At 37.6% G+C, this 23,848-nt stretch overlaps 1 pseudogene; it reads right to left on the bottom strand.

Moving 5' to 3' along the window:
- LOC103258190 overlaps window positions 1–23,848 on the bottom strand; it is a 111,251-nt pseudogene that overhangs the window by 76,854 nt on the left and 10,549 nt on the right.

The raw sequence follows: 23,848 nt of genomic DNA on the forward strand, positions 1-23,848 counted from the left end.
GAGGTTTTGCTTCTGGAATCTCAAATTCTGTTCCATTGATCTATATGCCTGTTCCTGTACCAATACCAAGCTGTTTTGATGATTGTAGCTTTATAGTAAAGTTTGAAATCTGGTATTGTGATACCACCTGCTTTGTTTTTTTTGCTGAGGATTGTTCTGGCTATTCTTGGATGTTTGTGTTTCCATATGAATTCCTGTGTTGTTTTTTCTAGGTCTGAGAAGAATGTTGTTGGTAATTTAATGGGTATTGCATTGAATTTGTAGATTGCCTTAGGTAAGATGGACATCTTCATCTGACATCTTTTTGTCAGAAAATTTACTTTTAAAGCATGGTAATATTCTTCTTCCTTTCTAAAAATTTTTAGAGACCTACTTTCACATATATCTCTTCTTAGAAGTTTATTTTATAGTTGAAGAAATGAAAAAAATTGTATTTAAAGTAAAAAAATGCAAAAAATTTAAATCAAAAGACAGTGAAAGTACTTATTATTTGGCACATATTTTGTTTTAACCCATTTTAAGTCCCAAATTGATTATTTAAAACATACTATTTACAATAAAAAAAACTACCAGTAAAGTTAAAAATATTATTTAGGAAAGCTTATTCAGAAAACCTAGAAAATGAAAATAACTAAAAATATATTTAAATATTTTTGGAAAAGAATCATTTTTAAATGAGTCAATTTCCTAAACAATAATTTAGTTATCAAAAATAAACACATTTTTATTCATAGAATTTTTATATTTGCTTTAACAATCCTCCAAAATTACCATAATTTCATACCTTATGATACCCATACTGAATAAAAGATTGAAACCAGCTGAATTGCCGGTTTGCTGCTTGGCAAACAGACAAATAATGCTTTTCCTGCCTTTACATCACCTACATGAATTTAAGGCTCCATCTCAATTGGGTTGAAGGGTCATATAGTGTTTAAATATAATCAAATATATCTATGTGAATAATATTTTGATGAAAATATGTCTGCCATTTTCAGCCATGATCAAGTAAAGTATGATACCTAGAGGAAGAAAATGTGCCAAGGAACATTAGGTTATAAAAACCGCAAATTTCATGGAAACTCTTCTGGTTCTTCCTATTGTTGCTCAGGACAATAAAGAACTCACTGCCAAAGCCCATTTTCTAAATAGCAAAATGGAACTTTGATTTACACAGTGTAACTTATTTAGTTTCAAATTGCTGTGTTTTGGTATGCCTCCTGACATTCTTCTGGCAAAGGCCGCATTTTATTTCAGTTTTCAGACTTTCTCTATGAGGCAGATACCCTTGTAAAAACTGTGTGATTCATTCTCTTTTGTGAAAAGCACTCATCAAATCCTGTGAAGTGTTCATCCAAACACTTACAATTTTACAACCACAATCTAGAGGCCCAGAAATGTAAGTTAATGCAAGTGACTTTACTGGCCTCTTAACAGACCTGGGGATGAAGTAACTGTTTCACATTATTATAATATGAAAACGAACTGCTTGGTGTTTCTGTGATACTGATTAAACTTAAACTACAGCAATTCACAGAGACATTCTATCATCTCTTGGGACTACATCAATATTTAAAGAAAGTACAGCTAAGTAAATTACTGTATTATCGAAAACTAGAAGAAAGTGTAATGTGTTTCTTTGATCTGTGTACCTAAGGCATTTCCTTATTCTTTTATTGAATCATTCTTAATTATAAGGGCCATCAATTAGGTCATCCTTAAATTGCATTTGTTATATTCAGATAATTAACAGGTGCATGCATTGTCTTTTAGAATGAAAAGTGAATAGTCTTTAATTTAACCATGGTAAGAGCTTCTTGATATAGGTACTGTGAGATGCTAGAGCAAGTGAAACTGGACTAACTTCCCCATAGAACTAAGGGTTACAGTTTTTTCTTTTTAAAAATAAATATAGAAATTGACCTTCCTTGCCTTAAAGCTTGAAAGTTGCATTTGTCTTATCTAAGTTTCTTTCTCAGGAAACCAGCACTTCGGCATATGGCATCAAGAAACTGAAACTCACCACGTCCAATGAGATGCCAGACTCCAGCTGTTGACCAATTCCTCTTTCTTACTCCTCTCTAATTCCTGTTTACCAATTCTTATTCCTTACCTCCCCCGCCCCCCAGTTTCTGTTTTCTGCATTCCTTCCTCCAGTGGCACAGGGAGATAGATTTGAGACTGATCTCCTGTTCCTCTGTGGATGATACCATAAAAAAAAAAAAAAAAAACCTTTCTTCCCTGGCAACATTCATTGTCTCAGTGATTGGTGTTTTGTGTGGCAAGAAACGGGACCTTGAATGAGCCACTGGTGTTTTGACAACACAAGTGATCTTGAAATATATGATGTTTCTGAAACAGTGAGGGTGATATTGATGGTAGTGCTTTAGGATTGATATAGAGTAGGAGAAAAAGTTGTCCATGTAAGAGATGAGGTACAGTCTCACATGAAACTAAAGAAATTGTATTTTGACCTACTATCTTGCTAGTCCTCTACCTTGAAAGGAAAGTCTTATTAATGACACTCAAATTAGACCACCTCTTCTCCTGGAATTTTACCTCTTTTTAGGATTGGACAATTTCATACACTCCAACATAACTGTTCTTTCCCTGATTCTCTGGTAAGCTTTTACCCAGTTCATTTTAGGCCAGATGGATTATTTTCTTAACCAGAACTTTCTAAATTTTAACTGAAACAGATGCCTGCTATAATTCAGTCTCATGAAATCTTCAAGTTATATGCCACAGAATCAAGAAAAAAGGTGATCATCTTGCCCCGGAAATATAATTCCTTCAGTACAAAAATATAGAACTTACAAAAACGACTAAATTGCTGATTCTAAGTATTTTTTTATTTTCAAAATATTAAATTTTTGCCTTTGGTGTGTCTGTTGAAGTGGCATTGAAATAAAGGCACACGTCTTTGCCAAGTGGGGGTTTGGCATTTTCCTTCTGAAAACATGAAAAAGCATTTGGTTCTCATTGTATATATTCTGTTACATGCATAATGTTTTATAAAATAATTTTTAAACTCTTTAATCATTTAATCAGACAGTACAAAAGTATTTCTTTTTAAAAAAATTTTTTATTTTAAAATGTTGGGGTACAATTTAGGGTTAGGTATACAAATATTCACTGTGCAGGTACACTTGTTAATGAGGTGTGCCCCCCTTCCCTAGGCAGTTTCCCACTTCTGCCAATCCCACCTCCTTGCCACCCCATGCCACTGCAGTTTTCTGCTACCGTCATTCCTTTTCTTATAGTATTCTGGTAGTTGTTCAAGGTCCACTTATGAGCGAGAACATGTGACACTCAGTTCTTTGTTTCTGTGAAAGATCACTCAGTATAATAGACTCTAAGTCCATTCAGGTTGCTGTGAAGCTCATGATTTTGTTCTTCTTTATGTCTGCATAAAATTCCATTGTGTATAGGTACCACATTTTTTTATCCACTCCTCTTTTGATGGGCAGCATGGTTGGTTCCACGTTCTTGCTATTGTGAACAATGCTGCAATAAACATATGTATGCAGTTGTCTTTTTTATAAAGTGGACAAAAGATATGAATATACTGTTCTCAAAAGAAGACATATGAGCAACCAACAGATAGATGAAAAAATGTTCAACCTCATTAGTCATCAAAGAAATGCAAATTAAAACTACACTGAGATACCACCTAACTCCAGTCAGAATGGCCATCATCAATGACTTGAAAAATAACAAATGCTGGAGAGGCTATGGTAAAAAGGGAATACTTCCACACAGTTGGTGAGAGTACAACCTCTGTGGAAAATAGCCTCTGTGGAAAACAGTGTGGTGAGTCCTAAAAGTTCTAAAAATCGACTTCCATATGACCCTACAATCCCCCTAGTGGAAATATACCCAAAAGTATTTCTAAGCAGTTATCATATGAATTAAGCACTTGTGTGTGCATATTGAAGAATACATACTCTTGATGCAGTTTTTTTGTCCCCTGAGTTGGTGAACTGGACATCCCACAAGGTGGCCAGGGATGATGGCATCCAGATAGGGGAACAAGGGTGGCACTGGAGAACTTGGGGATGCCAACAGCTGCATAGCACCCAAGTAGTGTTACAGTTCTCTTGGTTTTGGGATTGGTGAGTCCAGCCCTGAGAAATGTTTACAGTTCTGCTAGTTTGACAGGACAGCAAGCCAGGCCCCTGAGAAGTGCTACAGCCCCATCTGCTTGGTAGACTGGAAAATCAGGCTCTGGAGAGGTATTTGGAGCTCTGCCAGTTCACAGGGCAGCTCCAGGTTCTTGTCTCTCACCCTGGAAGAATGAGGAACACGGACAACTACAGAGTGGGTAAGTGGAAATTTATTGGGAGACAGGAAAGCCCCTGCAGCAGGACGGGTCCTGAAAGAGTGTTGCTGGCCAGAAACTTTATGAATGCGCTCATTGGGTGGCATAGCACCAATCAGAGAGAGGCGCCATGGTGTGGGATTACAAAGCATCAATCAGGAAGAGATTGGAAAGGACCAATCAAGAGGAAGCGTATGGATTGGGCAGTCCATGGACCTGGAAATATTTTTTCTCATTTCTGTCCATAGGGCTTGCAGCAGAAGTTTTTACCAGGGGCCCAATCCCATCTATCAGCTTATTCAGTGTCTTCCTTTCTCTTCTCTCACCATGAAGAATAAACAGTATGAAGAACACACACTATTCCTACTTTCCAGAGCTTTGTAGTTTAAAGGCGGGAATTTAAATCTAAGCAAAAACCAAAAATAACAGGAGAGCTACTATCTATCTATTTTTTTTTGTGTTGGAGTCTTACTCTGTCGCCCAGACTGGAGTGCAGTGGCCACTCCTGGCCACAGCAGCCTCGCCTGCTGGGCTCCGAAGATCCTTTTGCCTCAACCTGCCGAGTAGCCGGAATTACAGGCATGCGCTACCACGCCCGGCTGATGTTTTGATTTATTGTAGAGATGAGGTCTCGCTGCCCAGGCGGGTCTCGAACCCGCGGGCTCAGGCAATCCACTCACCTCAGCCTCCCAAAGGCACGGGATTACAGGCTGAGCCACCGAGCCCGGCTTCTATCTATTTATCAACCTGTCTAATCTATCTATCTTTTCGATTAATTGATCTATCAGAAGAATGAGAGGGACACACACACACACACACACACACACACACACACACACACACACACACACTACATTAATCATACAAATATGTGGAGGGTTCAAAAATGGTGGAGGAGGGCTGGAGCCTGGAAATGATGCATACAAATCTATGTTGATTATAGATTTTTAACTGGCTTTTGGATATTTCTTTCTAAAGAGACAAATCACTGGTTTCATAAGAATTTCTGCTGCCTGAAAGTTTTTGGAATCCACAGATAATCTGTGACACTTTGAATGCACTCGGGTTCTGAAACAGGATCTTGAGCCTGTCTTGAGCCTCCTCCCTGGAGCTGATACCCCACTTTGTCATGCTCTGTCATCTACCTACTCCCTAGTGAATGATTTATTTTGAAGTTTTTATTTTAATTTTCTCCTCTCACTTTAGCTCTAGATTGATAGTCTTCCTCTCTTGACATGTGTTTTGCCTCACTGAGAAGACTGTCCAAATGTAGCACATTACAGTGTTTCTTTATTATTTTTATAGACCAACACGGTGTAGATGTGTGACAATAATTCAAGAAGTTTGTTGTAGGATGCTAGGAACTTGTTGGGGGAAAGTACAGTACATCAAGGATGTTGGAAAGCAGACAATTACTTGTTGTGGTAGAGAAAGAAAGCACAATACACTTAGCTCTCTCCTTCCCCAGCAAACCTCCCAGTTGCCTGACCCTATCAACAGCATGAAGAAACTTCCTGAATCTTTGTTCTACATAAAGAGAGAAGCATCTCACACTAACCATGATGGGCACATCCAGCAAAGATCAAAGTGTTTTCTCAGACATCAAAGTGTTTTCTTATGATTCCTCTATTGGTCAACAAATCTGCTCTTTTGCTCTTTAGCCACCAGTCTTATTTTTGTTTGGTAGTTGAAGCAATTTTTTTTTTTGGTGTGGCATAGGAAAATGTCATCCCATTTTATACTGAATAAATAACTCAACAGCTCTTAATTTTTACTTTGAGTGAGGAGTTAATGTTGGATAGAGTTGTAACAGGCATTTACTAAGGTAATATCAAAGGACACTACCATATTACTTGTAAGAAACTTAGGTCCTTGAATGAAAGGCCACATGCAAGCATATGAGGGGGAACCCCCAAAGCCCCAGAATTTATTTGTAAAAATTTATGTGGAGAGCGCGGCCTGAGCCAAGATGGCACCCGGGACCTCTGCCAAGTCCCATGATTAGGCGCATGATATACCGCCGGTCCCCTCCTTCACTGCGCACCGCGCAAGTGCAACGCTGCAGAGCCTATGAACTGCTGACATGCTGGAACGGGACTTGTGGGTGGAGACCAAGGGATATAAGTACAGGACAACGGGGAAGAAAGGAGAAGAAGCTAGAAGAAAGAAAGAAGAAGAAGCTAGAAGAAGGAAGAAGAAGCTGGCATGGCGTAAAGGCTGAATAAACCGCTTTGAGAAGAACACGTTGTTGTTGCCTCCTTCCTGCTGGTCAGGGGTGAGCGACAAATTTATATATCTATTCTTACATGTTTAAACTTCAGTCACATTTTGTTGCAATACATCTATTGAGACACTTTTTCTACTGTTCAAAACAGTTTTTGAACGTATCAGTTTTGATATCTTTTAATGCTTCTGCTGGTTTTTGCTTCACCTCTTCCACTTCAGCAAAATGTTTCCCTTTGAGGACTTTTTTCATCCGGGGAATGAACAAAATGTCACTCAGGGTGAAATGGGGTAAATAGGAGGGATGAGGAATGGGGGTTATGGCATTTTTGGTCCAAAACTGCTGAACACCCAGTACAGTGTGGACAGTTGTGTTGTCATCATAGAAGAACCAGCCACCTGTTTGCCACAATTTGATATGTTTCTTCCGTAAATCATGATGCAACCTTCTGAAAACTTCCAGATAAAAAGTTTGGTTGAGGATTTTATCTGGAGGAACAAATTCTGAGTGTACTACAAGTGACTCATGCTCCAAAAGATAATTCCATTTTTGGAGGGAGTGCCCCTTTGTTTGTTAACCTGTTCCACCGGTAAGTGAACTACAGAAGAGCCACTTATGTAGTCTGCCAGAGCATTTCCTTGATGATAGTAGGTATTCTGTATGTATGTATTTAGAGACAGGTTCTTATTATGTCACCCAGGCTGGGGCGTAGTGATGCGATCACAGCTCACTGCAGCCTTGACATACTAGGCGCAAGTGATCCTTCCACCTCAGCCTCCCAAGTATCTAGGATTACAGACACATGATACCATGCCTGAATAATTTTATTTATTTTTAATTTGTAGTGTCAAGGTCTTGATATATTGCCCAGACTGGTCTCAAACTCCTGACCTCAAGCTATCCTCCTGTTTGGCCTCCCAAAGTCCTGGGATTATAGGCATGAGGAATTGTGCCCAGTCAATAATACCTTTTAGAACTAAATTCCTTGTTAAGCATAAAGTTTTAAAGGCTGTAGATTATGTTGGCATTATTAAAAGTGAGTCATATGCCATATAATACAACTCCTTTTCTTGAAAATGGAGCCAGCATTTATGTATAAAAACACACATACATACAGACATATGAAGGGGATGCAAAAAACCCAGAATTTATTTATTAAAAAATTGTGTATTTGTTCTTACAACAAGGGTACCTGCACAATGAATATTTGTATGCCTAATCTTGAATTGTACCCCACAATTTTAAAATAAAAGAATAAAAATATACTAAAAATAAACACAGTCATCTTCAAAGTACTCCACATTTAAAGCAATACACCTATTCAGATGCTTTTTCCACTGCCAAAAATTTTTTTGAACTTGCCAATTTTGATGCCATTTAGTATTTCTGTCATTTTTGGTTTCACTTCCTCTGCATGGCAAAATGCTTTCCTTTGAGGACTTTCTTCATCAGGGAAACAAACAAAAATGTCACTCAGGGCAAGATGGATTGAATAGAGAGGATAGGGCATGGGGGGGGGTCATGCTGCTTTTGATCAAAAACTGCTAAGCACTCAGCACAGTGTGAGGAGGTGCGCTGGTAATGAAATGGTCAAACACACTGAAGAAGCACCCCCCCACCAAAAAAAAAAATTCACCGAAGCTAAACGCAACCTCTCACAACAGTGGTAGCCGGGACCCTGATGCCAATGGGTTCCTGAAACACTTACCTAGTGGGAGAAGCCGATACTAAAAGGGGCCTAATCTCCAAAAAATAATTCCATTTTTTTGTGTCCCCCCCTCATGTATATTTCAATATTTAAAGGTATCTAAACAATTATTTTTTATTGTGAAGAATAAGATAGTATATGATCCTGGTAGTCATGGATTTAATATTCTTGGTTTGAGATTTGTGTGGGATTCTAAAAGTTCATGATGTATGGCAATGGATGCTTTTGCTGAGATCTTCATTGACATGCATGCTTAGACGGGGTTCATATACAGAACAAAGACATTTGTCTAGTGAATGAGCCTAGCTGACCACCTAACTTCTTCACTGAATTATGGTGCTAGGTTCTATCTACTCGACCTATATAAAATATCCCTAGTGAATTGAAATGAGAATAGATTTGTGATGTATGTGTATGTGTGTGCATGTAAAAATGTCCCTGAAAAGAAAGCCAATTATTAGTCTTCAAGATGGAGATGAAGTAAAGGGATGAGGCTTATGAAAGTGTTTTTGCTAAACCACAAAATAGAAATTTTGGATACATTTAAAAATGGAACGTTAAATTTGGCAGTGGCTCTAGCCTATGCTATGAACAGTGAAGAAAATTTTATTTTGCGGAAAAAAAGATGGGGTCATATTGCCTTGGTGAATTTAGAGACGTTTGAAAGCCATAGAATAAAATATTTTTTTACATTTAGCATTTGTTTTAAAAAATTAGAAAATATGAAAATAAACGGTATTGTTTATGAATGCATACTAACTTGCTAGAACTTTTTTTAGTGTAAAATATTTCCTACTATTTAACATTTATATTATATTATACTATTTATTTATTTTTTATTTTAAAGATAAAGAGTATAATTCAGGATTAGGTATACAAGTGGTCATCATACAGGTAAAGTTTGGGCCTCCCTTTAGTTCCAATTTGCCTGGTTTGAGATCAGGTACCCCTATTGATATTGTGTCCCACCCCCAACCCTGGCAGTATCCTACTACTGCCAACCCCCTTCTTATAGTATTAGAGTAAATGTTCAGGGTCCACTTATGAGTGAGAACATGTAGTACTCTGTTCTTTATTTCTGTGATAAATCACTGAGTATGATAGATTCTAAATCCATCCAAGTTGCTGTGAAGTCTATATTGTGTCCTTCTTTATGGCTGGGTAATAGTCCATTGTGTATATGTAACACATTTTTTTATCCAGTCCAGTTTAGATTGGCAACACAGTTGGTTCTGTTTTTGCTATTGTGAATAGTACTGCAATAAACACGCATGTGCAGGTTTCTTTTTCATAGAGTGATTTGAGTTCCTCTGGGTATATTCCCAGTAGAGGGATTTCTGGGTTATATGGAGAGTAAATGTCTAGTTCTTTCAGAAATTGCCACACTGTTTTCCAAAGAAGTTGCACTAGTTTGCATTCCCAGCAGTAGTGCAGAAGTGTTCCTTTTTCTCTGCAGCCTCACCAACATCTGTTGTTGTTTGTTTTATTAATGATGATCATTCTTATTGGAGTTAGGATGTATCTCAATGTGGTTTTTATTTGCATTACTATGATGATTAGTGAGACTGAGCATGTATTCATGTGTCTGTTGGCTGCCCATATATCTTCTTTCACGAAGTGCCTATTCATGCCTTTTGCCCACTTTTTAATGGGGTTATTGGTTTTGTTGCTTTCGACACATTTGAGCTCCTTGTAGATCCTGCATGTTAGGCCTTTGTCAGATATACAGTTGGCAAATATTTTTTTTTCCCATTCTGTGGGCTGTCTCCCTGCTCTCTTGATGTTTTTTTTTGGCTTTGCTGAAGCTTTTCTGTTTGATGAGATCCCACTTGTTTATCTTATCTCTTATGGCATGAACTGCTGGAGTTTTAATTAGGAATTGGCTGCTAGTTCCAATTTCCATAAGGGTGTCTCCTGAATTTTCTAAGGTTCTTATTGTTTGAGGTTTTTACAATTAGGTCTTTAATCTGTTTGATTTTGTAGATGGTGATAGATAGGGGTTGTGTTTCAATCTTTTGCATGTGATCAGCCAGTTTTCCCAGCACCGTTTACTGAATAGGTTCTCCTGTCCCCAGTGATTGTTAGTGGAGGTTTTGTTGAAGTTGGTTCAGAAATTGAGGCTTTGCTTCTGGAATCTCTATTCTGTTCCATTGGTCCGTATGCCTATTCTTGTACCAATACTGAGCTGTTTTGATTATTGTAGCCTTATAGTAAAGTTTGATGTCTGGAAGTGTGATACCTCCTGCTTTGTTTCTTTTGCTAAGGATTGTTTTGGCTATCCGTGGTCTTTTATGTTTCCATATGAATTTCTGTATTGTCATTTCCAGGTCTGAGAATGATGTTGGTGATTTATTTATTTATTTATTTATTTATTTATTTTTGAGTTGGAGTCTCACTCGGTCGCCAGACTGGAGTGCAGTGGCCGCTCCTGGCCACCGCAGCCTCGTCTGCTGGGCTCCGGCGATCCTTCCGCCTCAGCCTTCCGAGTAGCCAGAATTACAGGCATGTGCTACCATGCCCGGCTGATTGATGTTGGTGATTTAATGGGTATTGCATTGAATCTGTAGATTGCCTTTGGTAGGAGGTCATCTTAACAATGTTGGTTCTTCCAGTCCATGAGCATAGAATATTTTTCCATTTGTTTGTGTCTTCTTGGATTTCTTTGAGCACTGCTTTGTGGTTCTCATTGTAAAGGTCTTTCACTTCTCTGGTTAGAAAGATGCTGAAGTATTTCACTTATTTTGTGGGTATTGTGAATGGGATTGTGCTTTTTATTTGGTTTCTGCCTGCTTGTTTTGGTGTATAAGAATACAACTATCTTCTGCACATTTATTTTGTACCCCAAGAGTTTGCCACAGTCCTTTATCTATGCAAGCAGGCTTTGGACAGATTCTCTTGGATTTTCAAGGTATAGGATGATATCATCAACAAAGAAGGATAACTTAACTTCTTCTTTTCCTATTTGGATACCACTGATTTCCTCCTGTTTTCTAATTGCCCAAGCTAGGACTTCCAACACAATGTTGAACAAGAGGAGTGAGAGTGGCCACTTGTCTTGTTCCAGTTTTCAGGGGAAATGTTTCCAGTTTTTGTCCATTTAGCAATATGTTAGCTGTGGGTTTATCGTATATGGCACTTTTTGATATGTTTGAGTTTCTTGTAGATCCTAGATATTAGGCCTTTGTCAGATATATAGTTGGCAAATATTTTTTCCCATTCTGTGGTCTGTCTCCCTGCTCTCTTGATGGTTTCATTTGCTTTGCAGAAGTTTGTTCGTTTGATGAGGTTCCACTTGTCTATCTTATTTCTTTAGGTATGGACATTTAGGGTTCTGATCAGAAATTGGTGGCCAGGTCCAATCTCCATAAGGATGTATCTGCGTTTTCTAAGATTCTTATAGTTTGAGGTTTTACGTTTAGGTCTTTGATCCATTTGGAGTTAATTTTTGTGTATGGTGATAGGTAGGGGTCCTGTCTCAATCTTCTGCATGTGGTCAGCCAGTTTTCCCAGCACCAGTTACTGAATAGGTTCTCCTTCACCAGTGGTTGTTGTTGGAGGTTTTATCAAACATTAGTTGATTGAGAAATTGAGGCTTTGCTTCCAGAATCTCTATCCTGTTCCATTGGTCTATATGCCATTTTTATACCAATACCAGGCTGTTTTTATTACAGTAGCCTTATCATAAAGTTTGAAGTCGGAAGTGTGATATCTCCTGCTTTGTTTCTTTTGCTAAAGATTTTTTTTGTCTATTCATGGTCATTTATGTTTCCATATGAATTTCTGTATCTTCATCTCCAGGTCTGAGAAAATGATGTTGGTTACTTAATGGGTATTGCAGAATCTGTAGGTTGCTTTTGGTAGGATGGACATTTTGCAATGTTGATTCTTCCTATCTATGAGCATGGAATATTTTTCCATTTGTTTGTGTCTTCTTGAATGTCTTTGAGCAGTATTTTGTAGTTTTCATTGTAAAGATCTTTCACTTCTCTGGTTAGGAAGATGCCGAAGTATTTCATTTTTTGTGTGGCTATTGTGAATTAGATTGTGCTTTTTTTTTTTTTTTGAGTTGGAGTCTCACTCTGTCGCCCAGACTGGAGTGCAGTGGCCACTCCTGGCCACCGCAGCCTCAACCTGCTGGGCTCCGGTGATCCTTCCGCCTCAGCCTTCCAAGTAGCCGGAATTACAGGCATGTGCTACCACGCCTGGCTGATTTTTTGATTTATTGTAGAGATGAGGTCTCGCTGCCCAGGCGGGTCTCGAACCTGCGGGCTCAGGCAATTCACTCACCTCAGCCTCCCAAAGGCACGGGATTATAGGCTGAGCCACCAAGCCCGGCTTGGATTGTGATTTTAATTTAGTTCTCTGTCTGCTTGTTGTTGGTATATAAGTATGCAACTATCTTTTTCACATTTATTTTGTACTCTGAGACTTTGCCTAATTCCTTTATCAGTGAAAGCAGGTTTTTGACAGATTCTCTTGGGTTTTTGAGGTATAAAATCATTTCATCAGCAAAAAGGGATAACTCCAGTTCCTTTTTTCCTATTTGGATACCCCTGATTTTCTTCTCTTGTCTAAAGACTCAAGCTAGGACTTTCAACACAATGTTGAACAAGAGAGGTGAGAGTGGGCAACCTTGTCTTGTTCCAATTTTCAGGGGATGTATTTCCAGTTTCTGTCCATTTAGCAATATGCTGGATGTAGATTAATCATAGATGGTGCTTATTATTTTGAGGTATGTTCCTTCTATGCCCAGATGTTTGTTGGTTTTTTTAATCAAGAAGGGGTACTGGATTTTATCAAAAGCTTATTCTGCATTTAATAGATAATCATTTATTTCTTGTCTTTACATCTGTTGATATTTAATTACATTTATGGTCTTGTGGATGTTGAACCAGCCCTGCTTCCTGGGGATAAAGCCTATTTGGTCATGGTGAATTATTTTTGAGATGTGTTGTTGGGTCCAATATGCTAGAATCTTGTTGAGAATTTTTGAATTTATGTTCATTAGGGATATAAGCCTGTAGTTTTCTTTTTTTTGTTCAATCCTTACCCAGTTTGGGTATCAATGTGATGTTAGCTTCGTAAAATGATTTGTGGAGAATTCTGTCTTTCTCAATTGCCTAGAGTACTTTCAATAGGATTGGTATCAGTTCCTTCTTGTATGTTTTGTAGAATTCTGCTGGAAAGTTGTCCAGTCCAGGGATTTTTTTTTTTGCAGGTAGTTTTCTGATGATGGATTCAATTTCTTGAGTTGTTATTTGTCTATTTAGTGTCTGAATGTCTTCTTGTTTCAACCTTGGGAGGTTCTGTGATGTCAGATAGGCCTCCATTCATTTAAGTTATCAAGTTTGCTTCTGTACATGTGTGCATAGTAATTGCTGATAATCTTTTGTATTTCTTCAGGGTCAGTTGTAATTTGACCTTTTGTATTTCTGATTTTGTTTTTTGGGCTTTTTCTTGGTCATTCTGGGTAGGAGTTCCATCTATCTTATTTTTTCAAAAAACCTGCTTTTGTTTTATTGATTTTTTTCTATGACATTTTTGTCTTCTCTATCCTGTATTTGGGCTTTTATGTTTGTGATCTGGATGCTTCTGCTAAAGTTAGGATATTGGTGTTCTTGTATTTCCAGCTCCCTTAGGTGATTTGCTAACATGTTAACTTGTGATCTTTCCATTTTCTTGATGTGTGTTTGTAAAGATATAAATTTCCCTCTTAGAACTGATTTCATGGCATCCCAGAGGTTTTGGTAAAATGTTTCTTCGTTTTCATTTGTTTCCAGGAATCTTTTAATTTCTGTTTTGGTTTCTGTGTTGACCTAGTTGATGTTCAGCATCATGCTGTTTTTGTGTGTTTCAAGGGGATCTTGTTGGTAGCAATATTTATTTTTGTTAGGGCTGATATTAAGATTGTGACTCTTGCCTTCTTTTGTGGTCCATTTGCTTGGAATCATTTTCCATCCTCTAACTTTGAGTCTGTGCACATTCCTTGTAGTGAGAGGAGTGTCCTGGATGCAGCAAATAATTGGGTCATGGCTTTTTTCCAGTTTGCCATTCTGTGCCTTTTCAGTGGGCATTTAGTCCATTCACATTCAAGCTGATTACTAAAATGTGACTGTTTATCCCCATCATGAGGTTCTTAAAAAGGTTTTTTTTGTTGTTTATTTTCTTTTAGCTTTTGGGTTGATATATGTGTGTATTTTCAGGTTTGCTATTGTGATGTAGTCTCTGTTGATTCTGTGTTCTGCTGTTCTCTTGGGAAGTGCATGGTGACTCTCTCTCTCTCTCTTTTCCTTTCTTCTATGCTTAATGCCTTTTTAAGCATCTCCTATACAGCTGGTCTGAAAACTGCATAATCTCTTAGGAATTGGATGTCTTGGAAAGATTTTAATTCTTCATTGCTGATGAAGCTGAGCTTGACTGAGTAGAAAATTCTTGGTTGAAATTGTTTATCTTTGAGGGCTTTGAATATTGGGCTCTAGTCCTTTGTAGCTTGTACTCTTTCTGCCAATAGGGCTGCTGCTATTCTGATTAGTTTTCCCCAGTAGGTGGATTGACCTTTCTCTCTTGCTGCCTTTAGGATTTTTTCTTTTGTGCTTACTTTGTGTAGGCAAATTACTTTGTGTCTAGGGGTTGGTCTTCTCATTTGATGTCTTGTGGGGATTTTGTGTATCTCTTGTGTTTGGATGGTCACATCTCTGGTAAGTTGGAGAAAGTTTGGTTGGATAACCATCTGGAATACTTGCTTCAAACTATTCTTCATTTCCCTTTCTTCTTCTGGGGTACCAATCACATGTAGATTGGCTTCTTGATATAATCACACATTTCTTGTAGACTTTGTTCTTTCTTTTTGAGGTTTCTTTCTATGTTTTTTACAGATTGGGTTAATTCCATGTTTTAATCTTCAAGTTCTGAGATTCTTTCTTCCAATTTAAGAAAATGATGCTCAACTTCTGTGCCCCAGGAAGTGCTAGAGACCAAGCAGAGTAGCTGCGGCACCAGCTGCTTCACCAGGAGAGCTGTGGCCACTTGCTCCTGAGCCTCCACTCAGTCTGTCTCTTGCAGCAACTTCTTCCCAGGAAGGGCTTTGTTGATTTTTTTTTTGAGTTGGAGTCTCACTCTGTCACCTAGACTGGAGTGCAGTGGCTGCTCCCGGCCACCGCAGCCTCGACCTGCTGGGCTCCGTGATCCTTCCGCCTCAGACTTCCGAGTAGCCGGAATTACAGGTGAACGCTACCACGCCCGGCTAACTTTTTGATTTATTGTAGAGATAAGGTCTCGCTGCCCAGGCGGGTCTCGAACTCACGGGCTCAGTCAATCCACTCACCTTGGCCTCCCAAAGCGCGGGATTACAGGCTGAGCCACCGAGCCCGGCTGTTGATTTTTTTTAAATGGCATTCAGCTTCTGTGCCCTGGGAAGTACTAGGGACCAAGCAGAGCAACTGCAGCACCAGCTGCTTCACCAGGAGAATTCTGGCCACTTGCTCTTGAACCCTACTAGGTCACTCTCTCCTCACAGCTTCTTCCTAGGAACGGTTTTGTTGATTTAAAAAAAAATGGTACTAAGCTTCTGTGCCTTGGGTAGCACTACTGTTCAAGCAGAGCTTCTGTGGCACCAGCCACCTCAACAGTAGAGCCCTGGTCATTTGCTCCTGAGCCCCCACTGAGTCAGCCACTCACATGCCCATTTACTCACTGATATGTATGCAAAATTTTCCATGCACTCACTCACACCGGAAGTCACGTAGTCTGATTGGCTCTGCTGTCATCTTCCTCTGACCTCTATATAGTTTCTTAAAAAAAAAAAATTGGACCGGGTGTGGTGGCTCACACCTATAATCCCAACACTTTGGGAGGCTAAGATGGGAGGATTGCTTAAGCCCAGGTGTTCGAGACCAGCCTAGGCAATATACCAAGACCTTGTCTCTACAAACAAACAAACAAACAAACAAACAATCAGAAAATAAGCCAAGTGTGGTTGTGGGAGTCTCAAAAGATTTTGTTTAATTCTTCTGGTTTTCAAATTTAATGAAATCATATTAACATGCCTATATCATATGCAGCATGACATACCTAACCTGGTCTAGCATTGAAAATAAACTAACAATAATAATAATAATAATTAAAAAAACCTAATAAATGAGATGTAGTAGATTGTAGAATGGCTACAAACAGTCTTCTTTCTTTTATCCTTACCTGCTGGTAGTGCCTCCCACAGATTTTAGTTCTATGCTTTTGGACTTGCTTGATCCAATTGTACGGTAACAAATCTGAAGTAGATGGGAGTTTGAAAAAAGGCTTACACTTTGGGGCTTGCTCTATCACTATTCTTGAAAATCCTGTGACTGCCATCATGAAAAGAAGCTAAGTTAGCCAGCTGGATGATAAGAAACTCATTTCCCAGTTACTCCAGTTGTTTCAGCAAAAAACACCAAGATTTAGGCAACTTATCAGTTGGTCACAAATGCAAGTGTAAGCTTAGCTAAGAGCAGTCAAAGAGAACCATTAGGTGAGTACAACCCAAACTACCAACTCACAGAATCTTGGGCTAAATAAGCAGTAGCTGCTTTAAGCTATGAAGTGATGGGATAGTTTGTTATTCAGCAATAGATAGGTGATATGGGAATAGTAAACTAATTAAATAATTTTAAAAGCAGTATTGTGAATACTTTAAAGGCAAAGCATTAATTTTAAAAATAAGGAAGAAGACATTTAAAATGTGTTTTATATATTTCAGACTCAGAGTTTTTGTGTTTCTTCTAGTTGTGAGTTCTGGGCTTCACAAGCACATTGCAACTTAACCACTTTTAAAAAGCAAAAGAACTATCTTGAAGGAGTCTCAAGGGTTTCTGATGAGGTTTGGTATTAGTACTCCTGAATTTAAAAAAGTCCTGAAGTATATTTTCTCTGAATTTGAATGAGGTCAATTCAGTAGCTTTAGCATCAGCAAATGGACAATTTTATAGACTCTTATTAGTCCTTTGTCTGTTTTACTACCACGACTATATCTTTGAGAGAAATATATGAGATATTAATAAAAAGAAATTTGAAATTATCTAAGACATTCTAGAAACCTTCACAACCAGTTCTCTGGGAGACAGAAAGCACTCAGCACAGTGTGAGTGCTTTTGCTTATTTCTGTGGTGTAAATATTCCCAGCATAGCCTATTTCAAGCTGTAGATGTAAGGTCACTGAATGTGAAGTAAGAGAGCAATGTGCATAATGGACTCTTGCAAATCCATATGAACCAGCTCCACCACAATGCTGGATATTATCGAGTCAGTTAGGCATAATTGTCTCTAATATAGCCAATATGTCCTCAACTATCATTAAATTTTGTAACCATACTTTGGACTTTTATTCTCATTTGGGCAGTAAAATTTGCTTTGACTTAATTTACAAACAGATGTAGAAAGATAGATAGAGATATAGTTGGGAAGCAGGTAGTGTTTACATTAATATTGAGAAATAATACAATCTAGTGTCTATTTATTAGTATATAAACTCCACAAATCCAGAGACTTTGCTAATTTTTATTTATTTCCTGCATTGCTATATCTATACCTCCCATAATATAAGCTTCATAAGCCCTGTGTTTATGAGGATTCTTCTGAGACATATTGGTGAGACTGGTGACCATCAGGATACTTCATAGGTGTGAGGACTGAGAAGATTTTATTCCTACTCAGAGAAGCAAAATACACAAAAATATGCAATGTTCCTGTGAGATTTTGTGATGTTATTATAATTCAACTTCTGGGCCACACCCTTAATCATTCTTCAGTAATTTAGGCTTTCAAACATAAATTTATGCATCACACACTTGCATCTTGATTTAATTTTTGCTGCCTTTCTTCCATATCTCAGATAAATGTAGGAACTCTTCAACATGGGATATTTTTTTAATTACACATTAAGAAGACCATTAAGCCAACATGAGATCTTCTACACAGAGTCTATTATGATATAAAGGAACCAACTTCAGACTTTAAACTAGAAAACTTGGGTCCTAGTTCCAACTATTTACCAACTGCATGATTGGAAAATTCATTTAACCTCTGTAAACTTCAATTTATTCATCTAAGTGATATAAACCAGAGAGTAAATGATTTATTCAAATTTTTCTTGTACAATATGAAGTGTTGTAAAGTGAAAGGCATTATGTCTCTTGACTGAAAAAAATTGGTATTTATAATGGCCTAAGAAAATGCCCTTGCAAGTGAGACTGTATCACAACATGCAGAGAAAAATGAGAATATAATTTTCTAATATAAAAGTTGTTTGAAGAGTATGAATAGAGCAGATACAGAAAATGTATGTTCCAGATGAACCACAGGTTGGTTTATATATTTCAACACTTTGCTCAGGCAGGTAATAGTCATTGAGACTTAGGATTTCGTTCTAATGTGTAGGGACAATATAGTTCAAAATACTATAGCATTCAGAAATATTCATAAAGAGGCAGCATGAAATCCAAGTTGATTTTGGTTATTGCATATTGTATCAGTTGGAATTCTTCGACTAAATTAAAAAAAAGAAAAAAGATTTGTGGAAAGGATATGGGGTAGGTCGTGGAATCTAAGGAAGAGTTGAACAACTAGGCTTTGGGACAGATGGGATCCAAGTCACTACATCTCAGTTGGGGCAGAAACAGGAAAATGTGGTGGTACTGTCATTTATCATTTTACTAAAATTCTTTGAATTGGGAGAAGTATAGTTTTTTTAAAAAAATATTTTTTATTATGGTATTGTGGGGTACAGTTAAGGGTTAGGTATACAATTACGTTCCATTCAGGCACCCTGTTGATAAGAGGTGTTTCCCCGTCCCCAGACAGATATTTGCCACTGTTAATCCCATCTCCCCCCCCATGGTTTCCCAGTACTGTCAGTCATTTTCTTATAGTATTACATTGGATGTTCAAGGTCCATTACATGAGTGAGAACATGTGATACTTGGATCTTTGTTTCTGTGAGAGGTCACTCAGTATTATAGACTCTAGTTCCATCCAGGCTGTTGCGAAATTCATGATTTTGTTCTTTTTTATGGCTGCATAGTATTCCATCATGTATATATACCACATTTTTTTAATCCAGTCCTCTTTTGATGGGCAGCATGGTTGCTTCCAGGTTCTTGCTATTGTGAACAATGCTGTGATAAACATACATGTGCAGGTATCTTTTTTATAGAGTGATTTGAGTTCTTCAGGGTATATTCCCAGTAGGGGGATTGCAGGGTCATATGGGAGGTTGATGTTTAGGGCTTTTAGGAATCGCCACACTGCTTTCCACAGAGGTTGCACTAGTATAGTTTTAAGAAGGCAAAGTAGGCTGCTATTTCGACCAGAAATGAAAGGGTTGCTGGACAGGCAAAAACAAAAAAGTTGTCATGATTAATAAGGATGACTTTTTAATTTTGGTTTTGAAGATGTGGGATACAATTCAGGGTTAGGTATATAAATGTTCATTATGCAGGTACCCTTGTTGATGAGGTGTGCCCTTGCCCCCACCCCATGGCAGTTTTCCACTACTGCCAATTCCTCCCCAACCCTCCCTGGCAGCTTCCAACCACTGCCAATCCCTTTCTTACAGTATTATGATAGTTCTTTAAGGTTTGCTTATGAGTGAGAACATGTGGTACTCAGTTCTTTGTTTCTGTGATAGATCACTGAGTATTATAGACTCTAAGCCCATCCAAGTTGCTGTGAAGTTCATAATTTTGTCCTTCTTTGTGACTGTGTAATATTCCATCATGTGTATGTACTACATTTTTTTTTTCCCAGTCCTCTTTCAATGGGAAGCATGGTTGGTTCCATGTTTTTGCTATTGTAAATAACGCTGCAATCAACATGTGTGTGCAGGTATCTTTTTTCATAGAGTGATTTGAGTTCCTCAGTGGAGGGATTGTGGGGTCTTATGGAAGGTCGATTTTTAGATCTTTTAGAAATTGCCACACTGTTTTCCATAGAGACTGTACTAGTTTATACTCCCACCAACAACAGTGTAGAAGTGTTCCCTTTTCCCTGCATCCTCTCCAGCATCTGTTGTTTTTTGAGTTATAGGTGATGGACATCTTGACTGGAGTTAGGTGGTTTCTTGGTGTGGTTTTAATTTGCATTTTTTTGATGACTAGTGAGGCTGAGCATTTTTTCATGTATCTGTTGGCTGTTCCTATGTCTTCTTTTGAGAAGTGTCTATTCATACTATAAGATCTTTAGAAAATGCAGGAGAAGGTTTATGTTCTAAAGCAATACAAATTGAAAATGGCTTAGATAGATAAACAAAAAAGTATTTTCAATTCAATGTGGATTTTATGATAATTGTCCCAGTATTACAGTCTAAGGTAATAAACATTGTCTTTAGACTACAAAAGCATTGTGAAGAAGGGCACTAGAGTTGCACCTGTATTTCTGATAAAGAAAACATACCTTTTACTTTTCTTTATGACTGGTGACTTTTAAAATTTGACATTGTTCAACTTTGTCTCTAGATTATTGTCAATGATCTTACTGTAGAGCACCAAATACAAATCTCCTAACTTAAACACAAAGCTCTTAACTTAAAAGTTTTCCATGGTAAATCACATTCAGTTTGGAATTTTGTCTGTCCCTAAAATTTTTCACTGATTTTGGGTACTTAAAAAAAAAAATTTCACATTTGATTCTATAGACTATGATATAAAAATGGATAATAGAATCAATAAAACATAAACTTACACAACGGTGGAAAACTTACAAAATAGTCTCAGGAGGCTTGTGTCATTTGACATGGGGAAAAAATTGAAAAAGAGCAATGAGAAGCAATATTTTCTGATGTCTTTACCCTATGCTTTTAGAGTTTTGCTTGACTAATTCATAAAATTTGTGAATAATGTATGTCTGTGTGTGTGTGTGTATGTGTATGTGTGTGTGTGTGTGTGTGTGTGTGTGTATTGGGGTCTCCTTCTGTCATCCAGGCTGGAGTGCAGTGGCATGATCACAGATCACAACAGCCTTGACCTGGGCTCAGATGATCCTCCTGTCTCAGCTGCCCAAGTAGCTGGGACTACAAGCATGCACCATCACATCTGGCTAATTTTTAAATTTTTTTGCAGAGACGAGGTCTCGTTATATTATCCAGGCTGTTCTCGAACTCCTGAGTTCAAACAATTAAACCATTTTGGCCTCCCAAAGTCCTGGGATTATAGGCCTGAGTCACTGTGCCCAGCGAAATTTTAAAAAAATAGTTCTTAAAAAAATTTAAGCATTTCTGTATGCAAATCAATTCCACCATATTTTTAAGTTAAAAGGAATAATTTTATAGTTAAAAGCAATAATTTTATAGTATTGGATACCCCAAATGAGGGTATTTCTGCCTAGAATGTAAGTAACATCTGAATCTGTTCTTTATAATAAGCAAATAGATGTCCATTTATCGTTCTTGAGCAAACAGACAGAAAATGCTGTGAGATACATTGAATTACTTGAGAACAATGTGACATATAGCTTATAATTATACACATTTACAAAAAAGTTCACCATAGACAGGAATGAGGCTAGTTGAGATAATACTCAGTAAGTCATACTTCTTACCTGAGCTACCCTTTCTGAGCACCAGTATTGTGACAGCTATTGTTGCTTGGGTTGCCCCATCCTGTTACACATACAAAATTATCAGATGTTTTTTAAATGTGTGGTTTCATGAAACAAATGAATTAATTTGAAATAACCAAACCCACATTAAGGATTTATGGTTGCAATGTTTGCTATGTAGCATGAATACTTTCAAAATTACTTTCAAATACTTTATGAGCTCCTGATATTATTTCAGTGCATTTACCCTAGACAGTGACAATGACTTTTAATTCCATAGAAAGAAGTGCAACCCTTGGTCAAATATCAGAGGAAGGAATATGTCTCTTTTTAGCTCTCACACAATTCGGTGATTCTTCTTCTTTGTTCTGGCTCTTCAAAATATATGCTAATTAGCCCTGGGATAGTTTCTACTCCATATAGAAGATGTAAATTCAAGTCTACAAACTTAGAAGTAAAATGAAATGTAGCTATCTTTGTTTTTCATGTAACTGAGTTATAATAAGCCTCTATTCAACTGAACTATGAAAATAATCTTTGCTTGGGTCTTTAAAAATTACCAGGAATCAGGACTTACATCATTTCTAGGCATTGGGCAGCAAATGGGGTGAGACAGTCGGCATGCCTTGTCTGAGTTATCACCATTTGTTTGCTCTAGCTTCTGTTGAAATGTCTTCTTTTCAGAAAGGGCTTAGCTGTTTTCCTAAACAATTGATGCATTTTATCTTATTACTATTACCAAAGTTTGAGAGTTTTAAACTTCTGTGCCATATTAATACAGTCTTTGGATGTAGGGAAAATATTTAATTGCTCCACCACCATACTCTTGGCTGTCTTAGGCTTCTCTGCCAAGAAAATGTAAACACCTATGCTTCTTACTCTGTCAGTTGGGCACAGGAATCCTGACATATGACTACCTCCCCAGGTCCCATTCAGAAATGCAAGGCAGAACTCCTTTCTGGTTTTTCACTGTGCAACATAATCCCTTCTTGGCATTCTCCATTTCAGTAAATGCCACCATCATTTACATAGTTATTCAACCCATAACTTAGACTTATCATTGATTCTTCATTTTTCTCTCATGTCCCAATCTAATCTGTTATAAAGTTCTTTCAATTCTACTTTTAAATTGTGTTTCTAGCCATTGCTTCTTTTCACTTCCTTTGCTACCACCTTAATTCAAGGCTTCATGTGGTCTTACCCAACTTACTGTGATAACTCCCCGACTAGCCTCTATTAATTTCCCTCTTCTACAACTACTGCCTTCTTTCTATTCCCAGAGTAACCTGTTGAAAACCTTAATCAAATCATGCCACTCTTCCACTCAAAACCCTCCAATCACTTAGTATCATGTATTGAGTGAAATACAGATTTTTTACTAATATGTTCAAGGCCCTATTCACTCTGAGTTTTCTAGTTTGAGTTTTTTCTTGTTTCTAGAATCTGTTGATTATATTGCCTCCTCAAGACTTTACAGTTTTTAGTTTCAAGTCCTTAAGAGTATCTTAAGATACTCTTTTACGTGCTTCAGATATCTTTTAAATGCCACCTCTCCAGGGGAGCCTCCCTCTCCATATTTTCTTTCCAGGCTTATTTTTTTATAACATGTATTACTACCCAAAATAATTTGTTTATAGGTTCATTGCCTGCTTCACCAAAAAGGCCTGAACTTTATTCTCTCAACTACTATTCATAGCATGTACTATACTATCTAGTAGTGTACACATAATAGGCCATCAATAATTTATTTTTAATTGACAAATAAACTTGACATTGGAAATATAGTGAAGATAAACTATTTCTATTTGCTATATTTATTTTTGGAGATGAGGACAGCTTAAAGATTGACACTGAACTCAAAGAGGCTCCTCTTATTTGATTGAAGACATAGAAAAAGATAGTTTTTATGTGTCTATAAGGTTTTACCCCTGGATTCAGCTCAATATGGTTTTTACTATTTAACCATATCATGTCAATGTTTTATAGCCTCCTGGAGTTGAGAAGATATGCATCATCTTAGATATAAAAT

This window comes from Carlito syrichta, unplaced genomic scaffold (genome assembly GCF_000164805.1).
Source record: "Carlito syrichta isolate Samal-C Ts95f unplaced genomic scaffold, Tarsius_syrichta-2.0.1 Scaffold302017, whole genome shotgun sequence".
In the NCBI taxonomy this organism is placed as follows: domain Eukaryota; kingdom Metazoa; phylum Chordata; class Mammalia; order Primates; family Tarsiidae; genus Carlito; species Carlito syrichta.